The sequence below is a fragment of the Diceros bicornis genome, chromosome 10, assembly GCF_020826845.1.
Source record: "Diceros bicornis minor isolate mBicDic1 chromosome 10, mDicBic1.mat.cur, whole genome shotgun sequence".
NCBI classification, from domain to species: Eukaryota; Metazoa; Chordata; class Mammalia; order Perissodactyla; family Rhinocerotidae; genus Diceros; species Diceros bicornis.
In genome coordinates this window covers 84,323,057-84,349,279 of record NC_080749.1, presented here as the reverse complement: position 1 = coordinate 84,349,279, position 26,223 = coordinate 84,323,057, and the positions used below count along the sequence as shown (strand labels likewise).

The following is a 26,223-nucleotide window of genomic DNA, read 5'->3' as shown; positions in this document are numbered from 1 at the left end:
GCGGAATCAAGTCCCTTAGCATACAGAAACCACACTCTTGGAACATTCTCTGAGGGCCCCTGCCCCTCTCTGCTCACTCCAGTCACTCCTGCATCCCTCTGACATCTGCTCATGAGAATTCCACAGAGGTGGCACCTGTAGCATTTCTTTATTTAAACATTTAAAAAAAAATGTGTGGAATAACATACATAAAGGGCACACATCTTAAGGGTGCAGGTTGATGAATTTTTACAAATGTATTTTTGTAGGAAAGCACCACCTGGATCAAGACCTAGGCCGTTTCCTTCTCAGCCCATTATCGTCCACCTACCAGGAACAGGTAAGCGCTCTTTGGACTTCCAATGACAGACGAGTTGTGTTTCTTGAACTTCATTTAATAGACTCATACACTGTGTATTCCTTTATATCTGGCCTCGTTCACTCGTTGTTACATCTTGAGATTCATCCACGTTGTTTGTTCTTTTGTTTATTGCATCTCTTGTTATATGTTTTCGTGTCTTATTATTCTGTATGTTTTTGCCCTGTCTTACCTTGTACCTTCCATACTTCTTAAAGTACATGCTGTGTCTTTTCTGCATTTCATATATCAGCATATTGTGGACATTTGCAAATATTACGTGACGAATGCTGACTAGATTCCAGTTCACATGGCTACTCTGTGACAGCAAGCTTTTATCTTCTCTCCCTGCGTGCACTGCTCGTCCAGTCGAAATAGTTGTGTTGAGAGCTGAGGCATGTTTTACTGTAATAATAACAACAGTAATAAATATTTATAGGACCTTTATCCAAGGGATTCAGGGTGACTTTCAGTTTCTAGTTCATCTTTTCATTTTGGAACCTGGCTGTCGCTCCCTCTGTCTCGGATTCAGTCCCTGTCTTTTCTGATCCCTGGGAAGTGCTTTAGGACTGTTCCCGTGGAAGGAGGTGCATTATACGACCAGAGTATTGGGAAAGGTTTACAGTGTCGGAATCCTGTTGTCACACGAGTTCTTGCCGTGCTGTTGTTTCACTCTGTGTGTGTGAGGGTTGATGGCCCGTCCTTAACCTCTACCTTTTGTGACACTTTTTATTATTGTGTTACTTTTAAATAAATCAGATGTGGGAAGTTACAAATTTACAGACGTGATGACGGGAGGTGTTAATTGATGCCTTTCCGCAGTGAAAGCACACGATGTTTTCAGTTTCTGGGAGCTCAGGACTCCGGGTACCACAGCTCAGGAGAGGCCACAGCGCTGACCCCCTTCCCACCATATATTTTTTTTTTTTGCCATAAGCTCTCTTTTCTGTTTCCTGTGGAATTTCCTATTTATAATAGAAATGAGTGAGAAACTGGATTCATTTGACTAAAAAAAGTGATGCCCAACTTGGCTAGATAATATTTGGTGCCTTTGTAACATACAAATACTTTCTATTTGATTCACAAATATGTGCAATTGGAACTATTCCATGTAAACAACATATAGTAGGCACTTTTCACATGAAGAGTTTTAAGACAGAGGAGCTAAAGGAATGTATGGACAAGTTTTGAGAGAATTTGTAAAATAATTTAAAGTCAACTCTATCTTCTCTTAAGTTTGGATTTTGTTTTCATTCATGTTGTTTATCTTGGTGTCTTGCATAGGGGAGGAAAAATGTCTTTTCCTTCTACTCTTCTAGGTTTTTGGCTGGGGCCCCTCTAACATAAGACAGATGAATAAGAGAAAAGCATACAAATTTATTTAATATAAGTTGTAAATGACACGGGAGCCTTCGTAAGAAAAGGAAGACCTGAGGAAACAGTAAACCTGTGTTTTTGCGCGAGGTTTGATGAAGAGTAGAAGTTGTGGAAACATGATAGGATGAAGGGTGTGAGCTAAGGGAGTAAACTGGGGAGACAGAGCAAGGCCTGTTTGTCCAGACTTCTCTCAGCATCCCTCCTTCCTCAGAGACAAGGATGCTCCTTCCTCGGGTAGAGGGAGGGCCCCTCTCATAGGAGGGTGTTATGGCTTGCTTCAGGGAGGGTCAGAGAATCCTTCCTGCCCCTGCTGTTTCTCAGACTCCTTCAGCTTAAACCATTCAATACACCCGGGGTCCATATTTTGGGCTAGTGTGTCCTGAGCCCCATCATGGGGTATATTGAAAGCTTTCAACATCATCAGCATTTCATTGCTTCTTTATAAGTGGACTGAAATGGAAATTTCTCCCAATTTCTACCTTCTTGCTGTTTTTCTTAATCAACTCAAATTCGTGACTGGGATAATTGTAATTTTCTTCTTAACTTCTAGGGTGATTTAACAAGAAGATCTAAGAACAATAACATATTTATTAATGTCAATTGATCCCTCAATTTTGAGATATGTGTAAGTGTTTTTGATTCCTCAAGCTCAAATCATGAATGTACCTAACTAATGAATAAATAGCTATTCTTGAAAACACACACACAATAAAATAGTAAATATTAACAAAAGATCTGGTGATGGCACATATTAAAATTCAGGTAATTATGTTTTCTCTGTTTTGAAAAAAGCTCAAAATGTCACATAGGTGCTCAGTCTAGGAAGGAAAAGTCTTTACATTTTACTTTGTTCATGAGATGCTTTAACAATAAACAGAACAGCTATCCTGGAGGCATCTGTTAAACCAATTACGTGGCAAATTTTTAAGTCTGGAATGAGTGGATTTGTAATTGGTGAACAATTTGATAACCAAGAGAAGACAGGATCTAGAGAAGAGAGCAGGTGAGGAACAGGGAGTGTGTGAGCAGGGTCTTGATGGTGTCTATGTTTTATTGCAACCTGGAAATTAGACACTTTCACATGCAATATTTTTTTTTCACATAACAGTTCCCAAATAAACAGTTAAAGTGGTTTTAGGTGATTAACGCAATATAGAAGATTAGTTTTGTTATGTATAATCACCTTTGCTTCTCCTTTATTGATGAAAAGAGCTTTTCTCAGCGGGTTGTGTTATCTATTTTAGATGTTGCCTGATCTTGTTTTTTAAATGTAAATCAGCTTTTTAATCTTTTTTTATGTAAATTTGATAGCTCGTATAAGCAATTATTCTGCTTTGTTGCAGCTCCCTCTTTAGAACTGTCTCTGTTTTACGTTTAATTGTCCTAATTGTCCAAATTTGAATAAACCTGGAGAACAGCAATGGAGATCATTACTTGTTTTTAAATTTACAAAAGGTTTAAGCACTCCTTCCTGAACTTCCCTTTAATTCTTTACACTGGTAATTATGATCTGGGAGATTGGAAAACCTTGTTATTGTCCCCAGAGCTGCTACTCCAAATTGTGAGTTTGTTTATTCTTGTTTTACTACTTTATATCAGACGTCCCCTTCTTATGAACATGATAAAAAGCTCATCACAGAAAATTTACATTCACTTTTCAATCAGCGCAGGCTTTTAGCAAGGTGGTATCTACATGAAGAGGTACATTATGTACTCCTAGAGGTTGGAGCCAGTAACTACAGTCCAGGAAAGAGAACTCATCCATCTCATCTATTCATCTATCATCCATCCATCAAACCATCTATCCATCCATCCATCCATCCTCCCACCCACCCATCTATCCATCCATCTAGCCATCAATTTTTGGAGGTCTTAAACTGGATGACGTATCAATTCAATGAGATTATGTTCTGATTTAATAATTTTTAGAAAATGAGTAGATTAGATTCTAGGTCAAAACTGACTCTGTGATTAAATTCTAGGTCAAATCTGACTGAATTTTAAAGTTGATTTAGTGCATAATTTAATTGGAGAAAGCAAAAACAAAAGACAAAAACGAAGGGGAGTCTTATCTCTGTTTCCTGAGGTTCTTTGCAGCTTGGGGTCATATGCTTTGGTTCAGTCAAGGCCTTGGTCAGGAGATAGGGCACATGACTTAGCAGTTGGGCCTGGGGCTCATCTGTGTCTGGTGCGTCTATGTCTAGTACATCTGTGTTCTGTACAGTGTCTCTAGTCAGGACACTTCTTTTCTGTCACCGTGCTAAAGGGAAGCCATCTTTGCAGGTTCACTCGGCAGCTAGAGACACTTGGAATGAACAAAGAAGTATGTTAATTTCTGGTCAATCTGACATGCCGGCTAGGTGGGCTCATGAAGTGAGAGAAATCCTTCATGTAACATAGGTGGTCACATATGGCTGCTGTGGGAGATCAAAATTTGGCCACCCTGAAATATATCTCTTTACCTTGATTGTTTTCTCTGAAGGACATTTGACCTCCCCCACTAACTGCCTAAAGAATTTGACATGGTGGCTCCTTCCTGGAACAGATCTTCTATCATGATGGCTATAAAGATAATGTAAAATAGATGTTACAATGGGAGGGGCACCAAGCCCCTTTTATCAAAAACTCTGTCTCTCCCTGACCACATTATCTATAGATGACCCTGAAAAGAATTGTCCTCCTGCCCTCTGAAGTCCCAGGCCACTACCCACCCCCAACACGCTCCTCGCCTTTAGCTGCAATACTTAAGCAAGCAGCTTAGACAGAGGGACGAGTTGCTCATTTCTGAGTTTCTCCCATGTATACATGTTATTAAACTTGGTATTAATTTCTCCTGCTAACCTGTCTTGTTAATTATTTGGCCAGCCTTAAGAACCTTAAGGGAAAGGGCAGAGGGAGATTCTCCCTCTTCCCCCAACACTGCGTAGATGACTAACTTGACTGGGTTTTATGGCCGCATCTGTTCAGGATTGCCCAAAGAGACAGAGAATTGGCATGGCTTGGACAAGTCACTGAAACCCTCTAATGTTAATTTTCTCCACTCTGGGGCCGGAGGTAGGAATAGTTCTCGGGGGTGCAATATAAGGAGAACAGACAAGCATCAATGTTTTAAAGAATCTCCATTATCATATACAAGGTCAGATCAAATGAAAGTGAAATGTTCTCTTGTAGCATCTCTGAGTTTTAGCAAGTGAATTCTAGTCATGCTTTGTATTCACAGACAGGAAATGTCTATTCAGAAGGAATGAATAATAGATAACTGCTTTCTTTGCTTTACGCCTAGTTATAATTCCACAACTAACAATATTAAATGAGTTCCCTTCCTCCCAGTGATGTTTCACATTCGAGTTACAGACTGTAACCTCAAACTCAACAGCGTGAAAAATCAAACAGCTAGGGAAAAGGTTTCTTTAATTTTCCACCAATTTACCACCCCCTGCCCTCTTGCTCCAGATTATGCCCAGTTCTCAGGAAAATGGTATGTTCTAAGTCCCTCTACTCTCATAAAGGTGATGGACCTTAGCCAACCTTAGCTCCAGTTTTTCAGATCCAGTTTTTATTTGCTGGGTTTTGAAACCAAGGTTTACCCTCACAGTGGTATGTTAAATACCTCATTTGCTGCATCATACCTGAAATAAATTTAACAAAGTTGTTTTCGAAATTGCACGTAGTGTTCATTTTTAGTGTTACATAGTTCATGAGTAGTAATTTATGCTTTGTAAGAAATAGTAATAACAACTTAGCCTGGTGTATAAGCATTGTAGACTACATTGTTATATACGGTGTATTAGTAGAAGAAGAAAGGGAATCAGGATCAAAGAATGATGCACTTTGACCAGGAAGAATTATAGACATAATTTAATTAGCTGTTTGTTGAAGAAGTGAGGGGACACGGTTCTGGGAGGTGAAGGGACTTGTTCAAGATCACACAGCTGGCTAGCTCCAGAGTTGGCCCTAACCCTCACAGTTCTTGGTGTCTGGTCCAGCACATTTTCCATCACAACATGTAGCCTCTTTGTTGATTTTGGGTCAGAAATATAATTAACACAGGGCAGGAAGCCTAGATTATGAAAAAGTTGGAGGAGAATCTAATGAAAATCAAGCTGTTATGAAAGTCCTAGGCAGCTGACCTGTCCTGTGATGTACTCGTGGTGTCCAGCTGCAGTGGGAATTTGGCGAGCAGCTCCTCTTTCCTCTTTGACCTCCTGGTTCTCTTCCTAAACTGATGATTTAGGAGTCTACAGAGAGTGCACAAATTCTAGCTGAGTGATAAAAGTAATACAATAATAAATAACCATAAGCAGAAAAAGTAAAAAAAAAATACAGAAGAAAGTAACATAGTAATAAAAGTAGTACAATTCCAAAAATTCTGATGTGAAGTGATGAAGCAGGATGAGGAGCACCCGTTCCGGAAATCTAGCTATGATCTGTAAGGAAAAGTGGTAGTTGGTGTTGAGCAGAATATGCACCCCAGAACGTGCCACTTTGGCACTCAAGACCCAGCAGACTCAGGAAGAGCTTTTTACCTCCTCCTTAACTGCCTGAAAGAATTCAGATAGGGGCCTGGCCCAGAAAGAGAGCTATTCCCAGAGATAACTTTTTACCTGAAAGACTGACTTACATGGCAGGGCCAACATCTGTTTACCAAACATCTGCTCATCTCATCTTCCTGTGAATTGTCTTCCTCCCCTTTGAAGCCCCAGGCCCCTTCTCCTTAGTTCAGGATGGCATCTAAGCATCAACTGCCTGACTGCTTTTGCGTCTCATATCTTTGGGTCTTCTGTATGTATGGAATTAAATTTGTTTTTCTCCTGTTAATCTGTCTTCTGTCAATTTAATTATTAGACCAGCCAAAGAACCTGGAAGGGTAGAAGGGAAAATTTTCTGCCCCTACAGTGTCACATGATAATATAAAAGTGTGGCTTCTTGAAAACCAAGATGGTACGGATACAAAAGGTGCAGGGTTTAGGTCTCTGATGCTGACGCATTGGCCAAGCAGATGGCATGGGATGCAGCAGAGCCCTAAGGAATTGTAAATTAGCACCAAGCCTACACAGAATGTTATTTAAATATATATACACAAGTATAATATATGTATGCATATATATGCACAATATATGTATGTGGGTTTGGTTCCCATTGCACAGGGTGGCACTCTGTAGTTCTATTTATAAATCCATTGATAAATAACATCCCCAGGAATTGTTTGAGATGCCAAGTCGGTCTCATTACCAATTAGTCAAAATGCTGACAGAGGCAGGCTAGGTAAGGAACACGTGTTACAGGGTGGCTCATTCCTTCCTGGCTGAATTATCCATTACCCCTCTCTTCATCCCTGCCTACTAATAACCAGCATCTTCTCACAAGGTCCTGGGCTACTGACTCCTCTGTCTTGATAGACGCTCTTGGAGAAGCTCCATGCTTACATCAATTAACATATTTATAAAAACTATTTTCCAACATCTCTCTTCAGTGGTGATTTTGTGGGAAGACAGACCATGATGAGGCTGCCGTATGGCTCTGGTGACACAGTCTCTCAGAGGATCACCATATTAGAATGAGGATGCTCGATGTTTTAAGTACTCCTAGACATGATCGTTCTTTTGGTTGTTGACTCATATTACCAATTCCAGTGGATGTTAGAGTGCCATCATTTTAATTTATATTTAATTTATCTTAATATATATTTCTAATTTCCATTTGTATATTAATTTATGCTTATATTTAATACATATTTTAATTTCTATTGACTTAATTATTTGCATTCTCTATCCTGGGAAGTCCCTTCCTGATATCAGGTTACCTGAGAAGTGAATCTTAATCAGAATGCTGATTAGTGAGCATAGAGTAAAAATTTCCTTGGGAGGTTGTTTTATGTAAACTCTAGAAAAACCTGATGAAGTATCCCTACTCCATAACCACTCTGATGACCAGATAATGAGATTCCCCAAATACTATCTTTGTATTCTTTTACTATCAAAATAGTACTCTTTTACCATCAAAAGTATGAGTTCCATTGGAGTAGAGAAAGTGATGAGGAACAAATTGATAAGCTATATGTGATAGGCAGAATGGCCCCCCAAGGATGTCCAAGCCTTGATCCCTGGAACCTGTGAATATGCTTCCTTACGTGGCAAAAGGGACTTTGCAGATGTGATTAAGGTATGGATGTGGATTATCCAAGCGGGCCCCCTCTAATCACACAAGTCCTTCAAAGCAGAGAATTTTCTGTTTGGAGTCAGACCTACAGTGGACTAGGAGGCCGGAGAGGGAATCATGGAGGTTCCAAGTATGAGAAGGATTTGAAGTACCACTGCTTGTTCTTAGTAGGGAGCCACATGCAAGGCCTGAAGAGAGATCTATAGAGGCTAAAGACAGCCCTGGCTCACAGCCAGCAAAGAACCTCAATCCTACAACCACAAGGAACAAAATTCTGACAACAACTTAGTAAGCTTGGAAGCAGATTCTTCCCCAGAGCCTCCAGAAAGGAACGCAGCTGTGCCCGCACCTTGATTCAGTCTTGGAAGACATGGAGTAGAGGAACCAGCTGAGCCACGCTCTGCCCAGACTTCTGAGCGATGGAAATTGTGAAATAATAAATGGGTGTTGTTTCAAGCCTTTAAATGTGTGGTAATTTGTTGCTGTAGCAATAGAAAACCAAAACGCTATGTTAGTATGTTCAAGTTCAGTCTAAGAAAACAATCTCAGAAAAATAACACAGTTGTGTGGGAACACACACACCAAAACAGAATTCAAATGGACAAGGATGATGAAACACCAGGTAGGTCATTCAAACACCAACTGTCTGCAGGATAGCGAAAAGTAAACATCTGGTTCTTCGCATAATGTTGATCAAAGGAGCATCATGTGTTTTACACACATTTGGAGGAAAACCAACCACATTAGGATTTTCATCAGGGAAGAACTGGTTCATCAGGGAAGAACCAGGACACTGAACCACTCCCTATGTTATGATGGCAAGGATGTGGATGTACAAATCTAATTTGGGTGAGTAAGTGAGCAGTCATGGAGTGCCCAGCAGAAGGCACAGTCCACCTCAGTCGACATACTGGGTGCAAACTGTGAAGTCCAAAGCAAGAGGAGGAGAGAGGACTTTTCTCTGGGCCCACTTTCAATGCTCATCACTCCTCTTCAGTTGACACACCTTGCTGGCCCCTCCTCTTTGCTCCAGGCTTGGGCATATGATCCAGGGCTGGCCCATCCATATAGTTTTTTCTCTCTTGCCATAGGCGCTGATTCAAGATGTGGCCGAAAAGCAGTCCAAAGAGCATTAGGACTTTTTCTGGGACTGTTGCGAGGGTGGTGCTTTCTTTCCTCTGGCACTGCTGATCTGGTAGGATGAATACTCAGATGGTTGGTGGTCCTCTCACCATTCTGTGGGAAGGGCACAGACAAAGCAGAACTGAGAAGATGGAGCAAGACACATACCTGACACCATTTTTTGAGCATCTCCATCTAGTTGAGCCTCTGGATTTTACTCTGGACTTTTCAGTTGCTTGGTTGAAAGTAATTTGAGATAGATTTTTGTCTCTTGATATAGTCTTTAACAAAACTGCTACAGTTACTATGTCATCAATGCAGATCACTCGCAAATCTCATTTCCTCTCTATTAACCCATTCCCAGTTGCCTTTAGGACATCTACACTGGGGATAACTTCTGACTCAAAGACTTGAATGAGTTTAAAATTGAGGTCATCGTGATCTTTACTCCTCCTCCCCCCATCTTTATGCCACCTCTCCCCAACTGTGCCTCTTCTTCTTTTAGGATTGGAGATGCTACTGTTTTGACTAGAAAGCATTTCTTGACTCCTTCTTCTGTTAGTGGACCCTCCCCTTATTTGAGTACCCACATTTCATGTGTATTTGGTGGATCTTCCACTCAGAGTCACTGCGTCAACCACTGGAAACTGTAATTGGCCTAGAGACGGATACATGACCTGAACTGGTTTCTGTCACTTGCAACCTAAATAGTCCTGACAAAGTTTCTACCCTCTCCTCCTCTGCCTACCTCCAACCAGCCTGCTTCATTCTCAGGTCTTGTAGTTTGGGGAATTATTTTCTATTTCTCTTTTTTTCTTTACATCTGAATTCACAACATTTTCCCATAATTATATAAGGAACAATTATTCAATGTTGAGATGCAGAAAATAAAAACGAGTATATGACAGAAAATATAATTCACTGCTTCTCAGGGTTCATGTGATAGAGGGGGCCCACCTGGATAACCCATGTCCATTACCTTAATCACATCTGCAAAGTCCCTTTTGCCACGTAAGGAAGCATATTCACAGGTTCCAGGGATCAGGGCTTGGACATCTTTGGGAGGCCTTTCTGCCTATCACATATAGCTTATCAATGTGTTCCTCATCACTTTCTCTACTCCAATGGACCTCATACTTTTGATGGTAAAAGGATACTAAATTTGGGGATTCCATTATCTGGTCATCAGAGCAGTGTATGTGGTTATGGAGTAGGGATATTTCATTGGGCTCTTCTAGAGTTTACATAAAACATCCTCCCAAGGAAATTTTTACTCTATGTTCACCAATCAACATTCTGATTAAAATTCACCTCTCAGATAACCTGATATCAGGAGGAGACTTCCCAGGATAGGAAATGCAAATAATTGGGCCAGTAGAAATTAAAATATATGTTAAGTAGAAGTGTAAAATAATAAAGTTAAAGTATAAATACAAAATATAAGTGTAAATCTATTATCTATAACTATAATCATATAATGTATAATTGTCATCTATAATTAGGCTATTGACCTACTATGCTGACATTTTGGTTTATTTCCCTTAAGTTAGTTTGTGTATGTATCCATTTATTTATTCAATTTTATTTTAGTTTATTCTTATCTGATGCAATCAGACCTGGTGGTTGGTTAGTTCATTAAGATATTCGGTTAACTTGATGTAATGGAAAGTAAATTAGGTTTATAATAGGAAGACCTTAGTTACTTTGAATAAATCACTTCAAGGTGATATGGTAGAAAGACCCTGGGATTTGGAGCCAGAGGAACCTGGGTTTGTATCCAGCTATAGCACTTTCTGTGTAGCCTGAGGCAAGTAACAACTTAACTGAGCAACAGAGCTTCAGAGACTTTATCTATGAAATGGGATTAACGATACTACCTGGCAGGGTTGCCGTGCAAATCAGTGATAATGTGAGTAGAGAGGTATTACTGTGTCTGGCAAATAGTACGTGCTCAATCAAGGTAACAATAAGCAACCAAAGAAATCTCAGTTAAAGTAGAAATTCCAAAAAAATGATAAATGCATTGCTCACACATATGGCATATACATTGCAGTCTCTCATCTGTCTTTTGATGTAAGGCTGAGGCGTTTTCTTCAAGCATGGATCTGGTATGAGAAGTCTGCATGGTCTTTCTTGCATTAAACACATCCATGGTAGGCTGCAGTTTCCAGTTTTAGTCTGTTTAAAGCGGAGGGAAAACTTAGAGCCACTTGCAAAGCAATCTGAGTCAAGAATTCTGAAATTTATTTATTTTCCTTGTTCTTTCCTGCTTGTCTTCTCCACGTCTAATTGAGAGCTTTTTCCCCAATAGCTTGCCTTTATTGAGTCTTTCCATTGTTCCAACCAAGTTTTTATAAAAACAAGTCTCTTTGCATACAAACTTCATTGGTTTCCATAATTGATTAAATCACAGTATTACAATAAAAACAAATGGCATGAACAGGTTTGAGAAAGTAACTGACTTCAGACAAGATTAAAGGGGTTCAATTTACAGTGGAAGTACAGTCTCTTAGACAGGAGCCTACTCACACGGGTTTGTTCATTCATTCATTCAGGATTTATTTAGTGACTACTCTATGCCAGGCACCTGGCTATATAGAAATGAGCGAAACTGACAAACACCTTTGCCCTCTGGAGCTTCCATCCAGGGCCAGCGTGCAGTGTGCTGAGACATCAGTCAGCACATCGTGCAGAGGGAATAACACCTTCAGCTAATGAAACGAGTTGGTCGGTTAAAAGCACTCTTACCGCATTTTATCTTGTTTTTAGTCCTCTTGCTTAACTTGAGGGGATTTCAAACACTCTTTCTCCTTTATGCCTTACATCTTTTCTGTTGTCAACTTCGCCCAGAGTTTTCTCTGCAACATCTCTTGGCAAATTTCAGTTGAGTCACTTTGTGGGTTTCTCTACCTCAAATGTTTTCCTTTTCCAATGCATCTAATGAGTAGGTGGTAGAATCACATCCTTTGAGAAATATTTTCACCATCACACTCTGAAAGATAGGGCTGGTTTCATGGGCATGCGACATGTGCATTTACACAGCTCTGGGCTCAGAAGAGTCCACACTTGGTTTAATGCTCTCCTGTCACTGTCTTGAAATTCTTTGAAATTTTGAACACATTTTTGTTTTGCACTGGGCCCTGAAAATTTTGTGGCCGGCCTGCCTAAAGAACTTACATTAGCTCCTTATTTTCTATTGAATCTAAACTTCTCTGCCTAGCCACTGAGGTGAATGCCCACCTTCCCATCTTGAGAGCCTCTTATTTTAACCTCTCCTTGATGGCATCTTTGTTTGAGGTTACCTAGACCTACTGCCCTTGCATGAAATTGACCCACTTCCTGACTGTGTTGTGGCTTAAGAAGATCTCTCTGATGGGAATGGACCTCGTGTTTTCTCTGCTCCAATTTTACTCTCCAAACCTTTATAATCTGACTCAGAACTCACTCCCCTCCAACCTGAGTTTGTTCCCTCTCTGTATTTATGTACTTATGAATTTAAGCTTTCTAATGCAATAATAATAATAGCTACTCCTCGTTTAGCGTTTACTGTGGGCCTCCTCGGCACGGAGCTAAGTGCTTTGCATTCATGATCTCATCCTTACATAGAGTTCTGTGTTTTCTTCACAGTTTTGTCTAGGCCTATGCAGTATGGCCTGACTCTCCCTGTAGACTTCACATTTTCTGAGCCCGTTGGCCGTGTCTTCCTCATTCATTGTACCCTCTCGGCACCATACACATGGTGTTTGGTGCACCGCCAGGGCCCTGTGCCTGTTGCCAACTGACTGACAAAATATTAATAAAAGCTGAAAGTATAAAGCATCGCACTTCTTTCATCTACTGATTTTTTGCAGCTAGCTGCATCCTAGGAAGACTTTGCTGGCCTGAGGACTTTTAAAACTGGTCTGCACTATAACTTGAAGTAATTGTTCTTGTGATTGAAACTAACAACTATATAATGCCTGCTAGGCATAATGCCAAGACATGATTTGATTTCAGGTTAAATTTGCAGCTAAGTTGATTTTGCAAAATGTGCCCACATGTGCTCAGGCAGTATGAATGCCCTCCCTATCTCCATTCACCTTCAAAAGTGCACTTGTCCAGAGAGTTGGATATCCTTCACTTATTGGAAGATTTGACCCTGGGCATTTAAGGCTGAGGCTTCCAAGACTAATTAGAAAAAATTGTTGTTGATCAGCGTCTGCCAACTGTAAAATACCATATTCAGTTCCCTTTAGGACATCCATAAAAACAGCCAGAAATGGGGCCATGGTATTTATCAAGTCAAGAAAGACTCATGCCTAATAACAGTGAGTTGTTTTATGCTATTAAGAAATGAGCAGACCTGTCAGGAGAATGTTCAGCATAAGCTAATGTCAAACTTGCTGGAATAACTCACTCACTGCAGGGTTCCCATCTGTGAAGTCACTGGGGAGGTGGCTGCCTCCATGTGACTCTTCAGATTTGTCAGTTAAATTAGATGCCCAAGGGCAAAACCAACTGACAGGGGCATTATGGGACACTCCTGGAGGATTCAGAATCCGGAATCTCCTGAGTGGATCCCATTCACAGTTTTGTTCATGCTGATACTAGGGGTCATGTCAATTTTATAAGAAAGCAAAGGATAAAAAAGAAAGCCAGCAGGTCAGCCCTCTCAAGACTGTAAGTGGCAATATGTCTAATTCATGTTTTGTGTGATTGGAGAGAGAGGAATGGCTTTATTTTGTTTTCCAGTAGGAAAGTCCTAGAATATTATCTTGAGAGAAGACTTCGCAGGTTTTTAGGAATTGGCTGTCGTGCTGCATTAAGAGAAGTTATATTTATGGGATGCTAATTGAGGTTTTACTAACGTTTCCACATGATACACCGATCTGAGGGTAAAAATAGAATACAATAACAAAAACCAGCAAGTTTCTGTTCTGACTTCCTTCAGCAACTGTAAGGAAAGCAACACTTCATTTATTCTAGTTTACTTTACTCCCTGTTTTTCATTGCCCTCCCTCCCCTCGCCCCCACCATGATCCCTAGAGCCCTTCAGAAGATCATGGGTGTGGACTAAGGGTACCAGAATGAGAGAATGTCAAAGGTACAGTCACACTCTACTCAAAACTGTCCCAACAGCTTCCTCTCCTCTCACCAATACTCATCTAAAGTCTTTGGACCTGATTGGTAGGTCTCAACGCTCTTTTGTTTTTGAGTCAGTTATTTTCCTGGAAGTTCCTTTAACCTTAATGAAAACAGGCTCCTGGTGAGTCTACTCCATTAGTCCCCAGATCCAACCAACTATGTCCGGATTGTAGGGTGAACACAGAGTTGACTGAGAATGCTCCACCCCCACCACAGGAGGACAGCTGTCTCAGTGACCTCAATGACCACAGCAGGACAACTGTCTCAGTGACCTCAGTGACCACAGCAGGACAACTGTCTCAGTGACCTCAGATGGTCAAAGATTGACTGGACCATGGTAAGTTTTTTCCTTTAGGTTCCCCAGAAGCAGATCCTGAGACAAGGAGTCAAGTGGAAGTGATATTTTTGGGAGAAGAGCCCAGGAAACACTTGCAGTGGAGTGAGGAAGTGAGACTGGGAAGGAAAGAGGCCAATAAAGCATGTATAATCAGGCCAGTCATCACTTTAGGCAACTGAAGCTCATTCTGCCAAGGAACTCTGGATGAGAGTGTAGAACATATCTCAAAGTTACTCCAGCTGAGGGGTGAGGAAGCTGGGCTATTTATCCCCAAAATATCCTCTGTCATTGGTTGATTCCAGGGGCATCAACACTCCAACACTTTCGATTCGCTCTGTGGGAGTGCTGACCCATCTCCTGAAACCAGAAAATGTAAGCAGAGAATCGTAGGTCTTCACAGCATCCTTCGAGGTGTGGAGGTGAGTGGATATGAGCAGGGCACTGACTGAGCCTGTTACAACGACAGCAGAAGGCAGAGTAATTAATAATCAGGATCAGCAGAAAAGCAATCTTTTGATGGTTTTTCCTATTAGTGCATTAACATAGTTCGTCTCAGACAAAAGAAAACCAGGAGACTGGCAAGTGAAAACTTTAAAATACTTATAGTTTATATAATTTCTGCATGGTAACTAGCACTTTCTTGCTATTGGGTAGGTGTGCAAGAAGTTTTAGCAAGAGAAGAAAAATTTGATCTACAGACTCAAAGAAATCTGATTGCAGAATACACTTTGAAATCATGCATTGTGGACTTAATCTCTTTGCACAAACTCAAGAGTCCTCTAGCTAATTCCTTTCCCAATGAAGGAGCCAATCAATGTTCTTTCAGGGGAGAAAATTACTAGAGAGCCTGGTATGTGTTTTGATGCCCTTATAAGACACTATGAATTACCTAACCCAAACCAATTAAGTCTTTGCCGGATAGAGGGCTGCAGAGGAGATGAGGATACAGCATGCATTTAGGGCGGAATTAACTGCTCCCGTAGCCTGGAAACATGCCTGGGGGAAAGCCAAACCTTGTAGGCTCTCTGCCGTCCACAAAGCTGGCAGTCAAAATGTGATCCAGCCCAGTGTTAGCTTTGATGTTTTTGCTTCTTTGGCCTTAAATTTTACAAATGTCTGTAAAACATGAAATATGTTTTGAAAATTACATAAGGCTATTAAGAGAGACTGATCGTGAAAACATGGTGTCTCAGAGACAACAGAGGAAGTGAAATGAATGGCTGCTGGCTAGCTGCTTGACCTTGGGCTGGTTACTCAGTCCTTTCTTGTCAATCAAATAGGAAATTATAGCCCAATAATATGGTTTTGGATTGCAGCTCAATAAGCAAGCTCTAATCTCTTGGTTATGCCTTACTGTACCACGGGAAACCAAGCACTTATTTTCATTTTAATGTGATCTCTTCCAGTGGACCATGACTTCCTAAAGCACCCAGCACAATGCCTGGCTTGGCTGAGGAACTCGGGAACTGTGTGTTGAATGAATGTGAAATGCATAGTGGAAGAAGTTATTTCAAATATCATGGTGCACCTAGAAATATGTGAATAAACACAGCATCACCACAAATAACTGTTTTAAACAGAATGACGAATATTGAATTTTTATACATCCTATGTCCATTAGGGGAATAGAAGAAGCATAGCAGGAGGAGCCATCAGTGAGAGGGTGTGTTCTATGGTGAGTAAGACACAGCCTTGGGTGTCAGGCAGCCCTGGCCTGGAATGCTGGCTCTGCTACTTGTTAGCTGTGTGTTGTGCAAGTTACCTAACTTCCCTGGGCTTTAGTTTCTTCTTCTGGACCTTGTAGGTTGCAATAAGGATCTTGTAATTCTGCAACATCTAGAAGGGCTTGAAAAACAGTTTATTACTTAAAAGAACTCAGTCTAAGCTGATCGTGAATATACACAAAGTCCAAAGTGAGGTGCTGAACTTCCTCCATTGAGTTGCCTTTCAGGCCCACTGAACCCGTCTTTGATGGGTATCAAAACAGACTTTTGGAAACCCGATCTTGTTCTTTGTTCTGCCTCTACCATCCTCCACTCCCACTCCACCCCCAGGTGTCTTAGCTCCATTTTCCAGGTACTAGGATTGGCTGAGGCTGGTGAAACCCTGGCGATGACGGTGACTCATTGGAATAGATGGTGGGTCCTCAAGGTCCTCCATCGTATAGGTGTGGGTGTTCCCCTGCCATCATTCTTCAAAGTAGAGCATCTTTTTGCGCATATTGACCACTTCTTGTAGTATCACTTGGAGTAACTATGCTGAAGTCACTTCCTGGGGTGAAGGTGGGAAGAGGCAAAAGGCATGGAGAGGACAAAGAATCATGTTGGCCACGTTGGAATAAAGCAATACGTACCTCTTTCCAGCCTGCCACATAGTTGACATAACGGCTGTGTTCCATCTCCATGGTGTTAGATGTGATCAGGGGACACTCCTTTCATCTACTTGGTCCACCTCTTTAAACTTGTGTTTTGAGCAAACAAATCCAGAGTTGTGAGCAAGACTCTGAATCTGGCTAGGACAGCAAAGAGGTGAAAATGACACTGTTTGCATTGCACCAACCCTTGGGCAAAGACCCCTGATCAATGGATGGGATCTCCCTCCATCAACCTCCACGTGAAGTTTGGTATCTTGTCTGCCTTTCTGAAACAGATGCCTGCTGCCGGGCGATTGGCGTGTGAGCACCTTCCTTGGGAGAAGTCCCTCTTCTGCTCCCCACCACGACCAAGGAAATGGTCAACTGCTTGTCCCAGAAATCCTGGGAACCTTTTTGCTCTTAGGCCACTTTAAATAAAGGCTACTTTTGGGAAAGCTTTTGAAAAATATATATTTCTATCATGAAATAATTAACTGCTCAGTTTGCTCTTTGTTTATGTATTTCAAGAATTTAAGCAGTACAAGGAGCTTAAAACAAATCTAGTCCAAATGCCTTCACTCTAAAGAAGAGAAAATGTAAACTGTGGTTTGCTACAAAAGCTTACTATCTTTTTTTTCTCCTTTCAATACTTTTGGATGCCAAGAGCTTTGTCTAGGCAAATCGAAAAATCATATGCCTGTAGACTATGTTGTACAGACTGATGTTTTTAAAAATTCTTTAAAATAAAACAAAATTCACAGTTGAAGTTATGTAGCTGCTTGGTGAGGAGGTGACATGGCATAATGCTTAATATAGCTTATTTTTATTTATTTTTTTACACCCATATAATAACAAAGAGACACAATGACATGGAGAGCCATAAAGCCAAACAACTCTCCCATTTCATTTTATAGCACGAGGCAGGGAAAGGAGCAATTTGGTATCCTGACCATTTTTATAGGGGTTCGGAGACAGGTTAGACATGTCTGAAATATGTCCTTCAATTCTTAGAACTCTTTCAGGCATGCCTGCTGAAGGATGTTCCTTGGAGAAATGCTCCTATAAATACAGGATGTTTTCATTACTGCATGCGGTTGATTCAGCCTGTTGGCTACATGACAGTGAGAAGAAGTGCCTGAGAAACGACTTCATATAGACCGCGTTCAAACAGTCCCTAGAGCTCTCCAGATTAGAATGACTCTAGCGGGAGCGCTTGGAAATGAATGTTCATACATCACTGGGGTCTTTAAAAAGAGGTTTAAGGTTCTGTAGGCTGTCTCCCCTAGTGCAGGGAAATGATGGAATGATAGCATGCATGGAGATGGATTTCTACCTATGAAAATTTTCACTTCTCCTTATTGAGGAAAGCTACAAAATCAATAACTCAGATAGCAAAACAACAAAACAAACCCCAAACCACAACAAACAAAAACAAGAAAAACCCACAAAAGGAGATAGCAGGAGGATTTATTTGGGAGTAAATAGTAAATATGGGGGCACATACTGTATGTTCAATTTGGGTGTTTTCTTCAGTAACGGAGAGCCACATGCCAGTGGAGTGGAAGCTGGGCTTTTAAAAAGTTATATGTGATTTTAAATAATAATAATATTCCACGTTTATGTAGCTCTTTATGATTTTCAAATACTTTTACTTGTTTCATTTGAGCCCCCAATAGCCTGAGAAGATGGATGATATTTTTATAGATGATGAACCTGAAGCTCAGAAAGATAAAGGGATTTATCCAGGATCGCACAGCTAGTAGGTCTCTAGATCCTCTGACTCCCAGTCTGATGCTTTTTCTACCATCCCACACCGACAAACACAATATTGCTTCTCTGTTTCTGTAATATTGCCAGTGTTGTAAAAATATCACAGCCCCCACTTCTTTGATCAAAAATTAACTACTCTTTATTGAATAGAGATTTTATGGTGCGAAAGACTGAGGAACATAGCACTCTCGATGTAGAGTGGGGAAGGAACTGACTTAACTGAAACTGCATCGTTTTCAGAGAGATGTTGAATTGGTAGTGAAACATGCAATTTTGTAGTAGCTTATTGCAAAAATATAGAAAATAATGGGCAGTTTGGAGAAAAGCAGAATTGTGAATTGAGAAAATTATTTGCTATAATTAGATTGGTCTGTGGACAGGGTAAAATTTATGAAGGAGGGTAACCTTTGCCTGTCAAGACAAGAGTAATACAATCTCATGTGCAGAATACAGCTAATTACCGTCAGCAAGGACTTTTTCTCTCTCTCTACTTGTTGTTGCCCTTGGTATTATAAAAATTTCTATCTATCTATCCATCTATCTTTTTTTTTTTTCTCACAACATCCTAAACAATTTAGGAACCATTGTCAGAAGTTTAAGAAGACACAAACACAAATAAGGCCATAGAAGAACTGGATTCTAGCTTGATATAGAAAGCTCATCATTTATGAGTGTGTCTGTCCTTTTAAAGAGAATGTATTTAAGACTCTGAATTGAAGGGTGATTTCTGGGTATTTAACAGATATAAAAACCAACCAACCATAAAAAAAACACTGATGCACAAATGAAACACACCAACTCACTGTGATGTGTAGTTAAAGGAGGAGCCCAGAGCTGCCCTTCACGACTCCCCTCCCTCCTCCACAACTTTCACCGACTTCTTTTCTCTACATCGGACTACTCGTCCTTGGCCTTTCTGCCTACTGCCAGGTCATCCTAACTGTTGCATCCAAAACAACTTCTCACTCAACACCTCTTAAGGCAGCTCCCTAATGTTTCTTCCTCCTTTTTTAATTTTGAAAAATTAAAAAAATGTGCAAGAAATGCAAAAGACATTCTAACCAACACCTGTGTAGCCTCCACCCGAATAAGTGCTAACATTAGTCCTATAGCAAATATAACCAGTAGTTTATTTACATTTACTTTCAACTCATCAACTTTTTTGGATTGCGATGACCAATCCAGGGGTGAATTTATGGGAGATGAGAATTCTGGATCTAAGAATATGCATATTTAAAACCAAAATTGAAAACACAAATACTGATTTAGCACAGTGAAGCTTCACTGGCTCGGAGTAATTTTTAGAAAGGACTGAATTGGTGAAAAATCTGAAGTATACCACATTTTGTAAAGAAGTGTGGATATGAAGTTTAGTAACTTACAGAAACATATAACTAGAAGAAAGTTAGCAAAAAATTTCCTAATGAAGGTGTTTTTAGAAAGCAAAGCTAAAAGAACAAAAATTTTTTTTTTTTGTGAGGAAGATTGGCCCTGAGCTAACACGTGTGCCCATCTTCCTCTATTTTGTTTATGGGACGCTGCCACCGCATGGCTTGATGAGCGGTGCCTTAATCCGTGCCCGGGATCTGAACCTGCAAACCCTGGGCTGCCAAAGCGGAGTGCATGAACTTAACCACTACGCTACCAGGTTGACCCCCAAAAGAATAATTTTTGATGTGCACACTAGTTGCTTTTAGGTAAATGGATTCAGAAGTGTTCAGAGGATGGTACTTTGAAACAGTGAGCTTTTGGTAAATATTTGTTGAATGAATGCATACTGTTTGCCAGGCACTTGCTAGGTACTGGAAATACAAAAAAAAAAAAAAAGAAGCTCTGCGCTCTTTATGACAGGCCTTTTCTGTGGGAAAAGAGATTCATGGATAGGCAGTTGTAGTGCAACATGTGAGTAAAACTATAGAGGTACACAAAAGTTGCGTTTCAAAAAAGGACAGTGAGTTTTCTTAAACATTTTTGTAAAATTTTATGTTCACACTATTCATTTACGTGATAAATCTTTTGTATCAGATAATGTCTTGCTAAATTTATTATAACTTTCAAATGAATAGAATGTTACTTAAAGATGGTTTATGGTAGAACAATAAGAACAAATGTGTTCGTCTATCTTCCAGTAGTTCAAGTGTACAGATCAATGGTTTTTAGTGTCCTAGCTCCATTTTCTAAAAAGACCGCGTGTTCTTCCCCCCGAATGGTCTTGGCTGAAATCAGTCGGCCAAGACATGTGGGTTTGCTTCTGGGCTCTAAAACTTACCCCGTGGATCTAGCCTTGTGCCAACCTCGCCCTGTCTTATTTGCTGTAGCTTTGCAGCAAGTTTTGAAATGAAGAAGTGTGAGTTCTCTTTGTTTTTCTTTATCAAGATTGTTTTGGCTATTCTGGGTCTTTTGAATTTCCATATGAATTTTAGGATCAACTTATCAATTTCTGTAAAGAAGTCAACAGGAATTTGGAGAAACCAAACTTTTAAAATTTAATGTAAAAATTTATTATTTTATTATTTAAAAAAATAAAAACTCTAAATGCCAAAGGAAACATTTAGAAATACCCTGTGGTTTTATAGCACTAAAAAACCTCATTCGTCCGTTAATGAACTTTGGTAACATGGACGCAGGGTTGAGAAGAAGTACTTCCCTCTAATTAGATACATCCTGGAAAAGTCATTAGGCATCTCTGAACCAATTTATTGATGTACTAAAAAGTGAAATAAACTGGACTACATTAAAGTAAGAACTAGGCACTATTAGAAGAGTGGAAAGACAGGGCACAGAGTGAGGAGGAATCTGCAATACATCTATCTGATGAAAGATTTGTATTCAGAACAACAGATAACTCAATAAGAAAAAGGCAGACCACCCAAGAGAAAAGTAGACAAAAGAGCAGGTGCTTTACAAAAGAGTACATACAAATTAAAAGGTGCCCACCTGCAGCCTGAAAAAATGCTCACCCGACAGATATATTCCCTTCCTAATCCCCAGAACCTGTGAATAGCATCTTATATGGCAAGAGATATCTGGATGAGCCCTAAGTGCAATTACAGGTGTCCTTATAAGAGAAAGACAGAGGGAGTTTTGACACAGATACACATAAAAGGGGCACAGAGCCAGAGGCAGAGGTGGGAGTGAGGCAGCCACAAGCCAAGGACTGCCAACAGCCACCGGAAGCCAGAAGAGTCAAGGATCACATTTTCCCCTAGAGCCTCCAGAGGGAGTACAGCCCTGCTGACACCTTGATTTCAGACTTCTGGCCTCCAGAACTGTGAGGGAATACATTTATGTTTTTTAGGCCATCAAGTGTGTGGTAATTTGTTACAACAATCATAGCAAACTAATAAATTGCCTTTATTAATTGTCAGGGATAAGCAAATTAAAAGCATAATGTGATACCTCTACCCACCCCCAGAAAGCTATAAGCAAGTAATTTTAAGTGTTGTGAGGAGGTGGAACTGCTGGAGCACCCATGTGTTGCTGGTGGAGTATACATTATAACGACTTGGGTAAACTGGGCGCATCTTCTAAAGCTGAGTAGATCCTTATCCTGTGATTCAGCCATTCCACTTATAGATGACGTACCCAAGAGAAATGCATACTTTCAAATCATGAACATAAATATTCACAGTAAAGCTGTTCATAGTAGCTCCAACTTGGAAACAACTCAAATGTCCATGAACAGTAGGACAGATAACTATGTGGGAGAGTGTTCATACTATGGAATACTATACAGCAGGGAGAAGGAATAATGCAGCTTCACCCAGCAACACGGATTCATCTCACAAACATGATGGAGATGAAAGGAGCCAGACACAAGAGTCTATACTGCATGATTCCATTTATGTAAAATCTCAGAAACAGGCAAAACTAACTCAAAGTGTTAGAAGTCAGGATAGTAGTCACCCTTTCAGAGGGGTAGTGACCAGGAGGGGGCGTGGGGAGTTAGGCTTTAATAAAAGGAGATGAAGTTAATAAAATCTGTTCTGATTCATAGGGTGTGTCTCATCCATTTATTCATTTTTTTAACAAATATGTATATTTCTTGATTTGCCAGGAGCTGTTCTAATGCTAGGGTTATGGCAGTATACAGGACAGTTTCTGCCCTCACAGAGTTGACATTCCACCAGTTTCCTCTCCAGATGCTGGACTACACTGTGACATCGTGGCCCTTGATGATTCGCACCACACGGCATTCACATCATGGGTGTCCTGTCCCCACTGGGTCTGGATTTGGCCATGTGAACTGCTTTAGCCAATGAGACCTCAGCAGGATGTAAGCAGAAGCTTTGAGAAGAGCTTGCACATCGGGGCTTTACCTCTTGGAATGTTCTTGTCTAGAAGCACGCGCTACGCTATAGAGAAGCCTGGGCTTGGTGGCCGGATGTTGAAAGGCCACATGGGGGAAGTGCCTGGAAGATGAGAGTCCGTCCTGGACGTTTCAGTCCCAACCAAGCTCCTGGCTCAACAAGACTGTGTCAATGACCTCAGCTACATCACCTTGGTCAGAAAAACCACCCAGCTGATCCCAGTCCACCACAGACTTGTGAGAAATCATGAATTCTTTTTTTTCTTGGTGAGGAAGATTGTCCCCGAGCTAACATCTGTGCCAGTCTTCCTCCATTTTGTATGTGGGAAGCTGCCACCGCATGGCTCGATGAGCGGTGTGTATGTCCATGCCCAGGATCTGAATCCACAAACCCTGGGCTGCTGATGGGGAGTGCGCAAACTTAACCACTATGCCACTGGGCCGGCCCCATAAATTGTTTTTTAAACCACTAAGTTTTGGGGTTGTTTGTTACACAGCGTTTGATAACTGAAACAGACAATAAATGGGTGAGTAAATAAATAAGGAATATAATTTCAGAGTGTGATTTGGGCTATAAAAAATTAAACAGGGTAATGGTATAAAGAATGACAGAGAAAATTCAGAGAGAGTGATTGAGCACATTTTGACGACTTTAAAGTCACAGGTACTTGGAAGGTATTACTAGGTCCTCTATACAGAAACTGAGCAGTTAACTGTTTCCTGTTGAGAATGTCAGGTACTCTGGGGGATCAACAATAGAGGAAAATCACCAGAATTTAGAAGAGCTGGATTGGAGTTAAGACTCCACTTTTGACCTTGGGCAAAGCACTGGTCCTCTGGGAGCCTTGGTTTCCTCATCTCTAATAGGAGGGTAATCATACTCATCCCGCCTACCCTCCAGGATTGCTGGGGATGTTACACTTGGTAATGTTGGCGAAAGTACCCCAATGTTTTAAAATGTTAAGCAAAAGCATTTCTATGAAAAGAGACATTTTGATCACCCATTTGCTTTCTGAAGTTTCTGCTCTGTCCACAAGACGATCCATTCAAAGTCAGCGAGATGTCTTATCACCCGAACCACAGTCTGTGCGTTCCACTGGCACAGTCTATGCTGCACATTCACCTTTTTTATTTATTTAGCATCCATTGGGACCATGGTTCTGCAGTTTTGAATAATCCACGAAGTTGTCACTGAAAGCTGATATTCTGCATGTTGATAATGAAGAAAAACACCAATGAGCAGCCTTATTAGTGTGAAAAGTCACACAGTCCAAAGTCTCCATCCCATTAGGAAACAACCCGACATATCTCATGCCACATTAATAAATACTACATGTGCAAAGTGTACCTTATATTAACAGTAAAGTCCTCCATGGAAAACTGATTTGCTTTTAAATTTTAACTACTACTTTTTTCTTCTGTGGATCACGGTTAGGGTTCTTTTCCTTCCCTTTTCTTCTACAAAGAATGTAAGATTGTATGAGAAATTCATCATTCTCTAAACCAAACAGCAAAAAGAGAAAGAAAATGCAGAAGAAAAGAGGTAAGGAGAAATAAAAGGGAAAAAATAACAAATTGGTCATTAAAAGGGAAAAGATGCAGGAGATAAAGAGAGGGAGGCAAGAGGCGCGTTTCTCGTGCTGGACTCCGGTGCAGATGTAAGTATAAAATGCTCCACAAGTCCTGTAATTGAGAAAATCGATCAAATGTCCTGACAGCTGCTCGGGCATTTCCAGAAGCGATAAAACGTGAATTTATGTCACTCCTAGAAAAGGGGCAGTATCACCTTCTGGCGGCTTTAATGAAATGCCATAAAATTCGAGGAAAAACTGTGTTGTAAAGTCATAAAAAGGTAGTCGGAAGTGGGTTGTTGGAAATGCTGCTGGGAGGGGCTGCCGAGTCTGAAGTGTGACCCGAGTGGGCCAGAGGCCTCTGGGGTGGTCATGTTTAAGGTCCCTCCCTGACCCCTGCAGCAGGCTCCGGGCTGGGAGAGGGAGAGGGAACGGGAGGCCACTGGGCGGCTGCCCCTCGTGCTCAACCCCTCTCAGAGCTCTGCCAGTGGCTTCCTGGCTCTCCGACTCTTCAACTGAGAGTAGGGACTAATGACCCCTTTCCGAGACTCCCCTACGCCATTTGTATTTCGTAGAGGTCGCCGGCATTTCTTCAGAGAGTCAGTTGTAATGGATGGTCTCCACCACAAGGTCACCTTTCCTAGCTGCAGGCTTGCATAGGGGGCTCCAAGACCTCCTGGTGCTCGGGGCAGGAGCCAGAGCAAACTCCACTAACCCTCTATTCTGCTTTAGCATCCGATTATTCAAGCTCCTCTGCCCTCGGTTCTACTGTCTGCTGTTAGGTCTAGGAGTCTGCTTTTTCTCCTGGATAAGGAGCAACTAGGCAGGCAGGGAGTGTCCTGGAGTCCCTTTTCCACCCCTTTGGCCCTTGCCTCCTGCGTTACATGTAGTCGGAGCTCATTAGATGTTTCCCAGGGGAATATAATTTCTCAGGAGCTTCAGGTTGTCAGGTAATGTCTTCTATTACCCAGCCACTTCTTTGGTTCAATAACTACCCTTGGTATCATCTACAGAAGCACCAGCTAAATTCATTTATTTAGGATTGTTGTATAGGGAGCATAGTACTTTACTTTATATTTTCAAAGTTTGGTATTTTAATAAAGTCACATTAGATCCATATAAAAATTATATTTCAAAGATAAATAAACAGAGACCCTGAGTCTTACAGTGAATTTTTTTGGTCCATCAAGTTTGTGCAAAGATTGTAAAGTTAAATTGGAAACAATAAGAACAAGGATCCTAAAATGAGGGGTTTATGTGTGAAGAAGATAAAGATATGCTTAAGAGATGAGGTTATTCAAAAAAGAAATGGCAAGGAGAAAGGTATTCTAACTGACAGCAGCTCTAAGAAAACATTTAGCAGAGATCTCTTGAGACTGTCCTAATCAAAACTTTAAAAAAGCCACCAGCTTACTAAATAAATAAAACTTTAAAAATGATGATCATAGGACAGTGCAAGGAAGTGAGAGGATCAAAAAGGTTAATGAGACAAAGAAAATAAAAAATGAATTGCGAAGTTTGAAAGTGGGAATGGGTATTTTTACCCTTGGTGAGCGATGACCTTGAGCCCGTGACATAAAGGGGAAATTTCCGCAGTGTAGGTCTGACCTCAACCATAGGTTAAAGGACTATCAGTAAGAAAGTCAATCTTTAGAAAATTTTGTGAGCACTATTGTCAGGTTATGACTGTCGCTTGAGCAGTGTCTTCAGTCGACTAGGACACCCATTTCCCCAAGGCGAGAGCGAGTACATGGAAGCCAACAA

General features: G+C 40.8%; 1 long non-coding RNA gene across 5 annotated transcripts in view; it reads left to right on the top strand.

The window, feature by feature from the left end:
* Positions 1–26,223, top strand: part of LOC131411025 (uncharacterized) — a 103,783-nt gene that overhangs the window by 59,308 nt on the left and 18,252 nt on the right. For 2 of the 5 annotated variants that reach the window (XR_009221455.1, XR_009221458.1), the window contains exons 3-6: positions 249–319; positions 14,336–14,456; positions 14,759–14,875; positions 15,863–16,131. This is a non-coding gene — a long non-coding RNA (uncharacterized LOC131411025). Of the gene's footprint in view, positions 1–248; positions 320–2,264; positions 2,340–14,335; positions 14,457–14,758; positions 14,876–15,110; positions 15,307–15,862; positions 16,132–26,223 lie in introns of all 5 variants that reach the window. The other 3 variants (XR_009221456.1, XR_009221457.1, XR_009221459.1) reach the window with 3 other exon arrangements.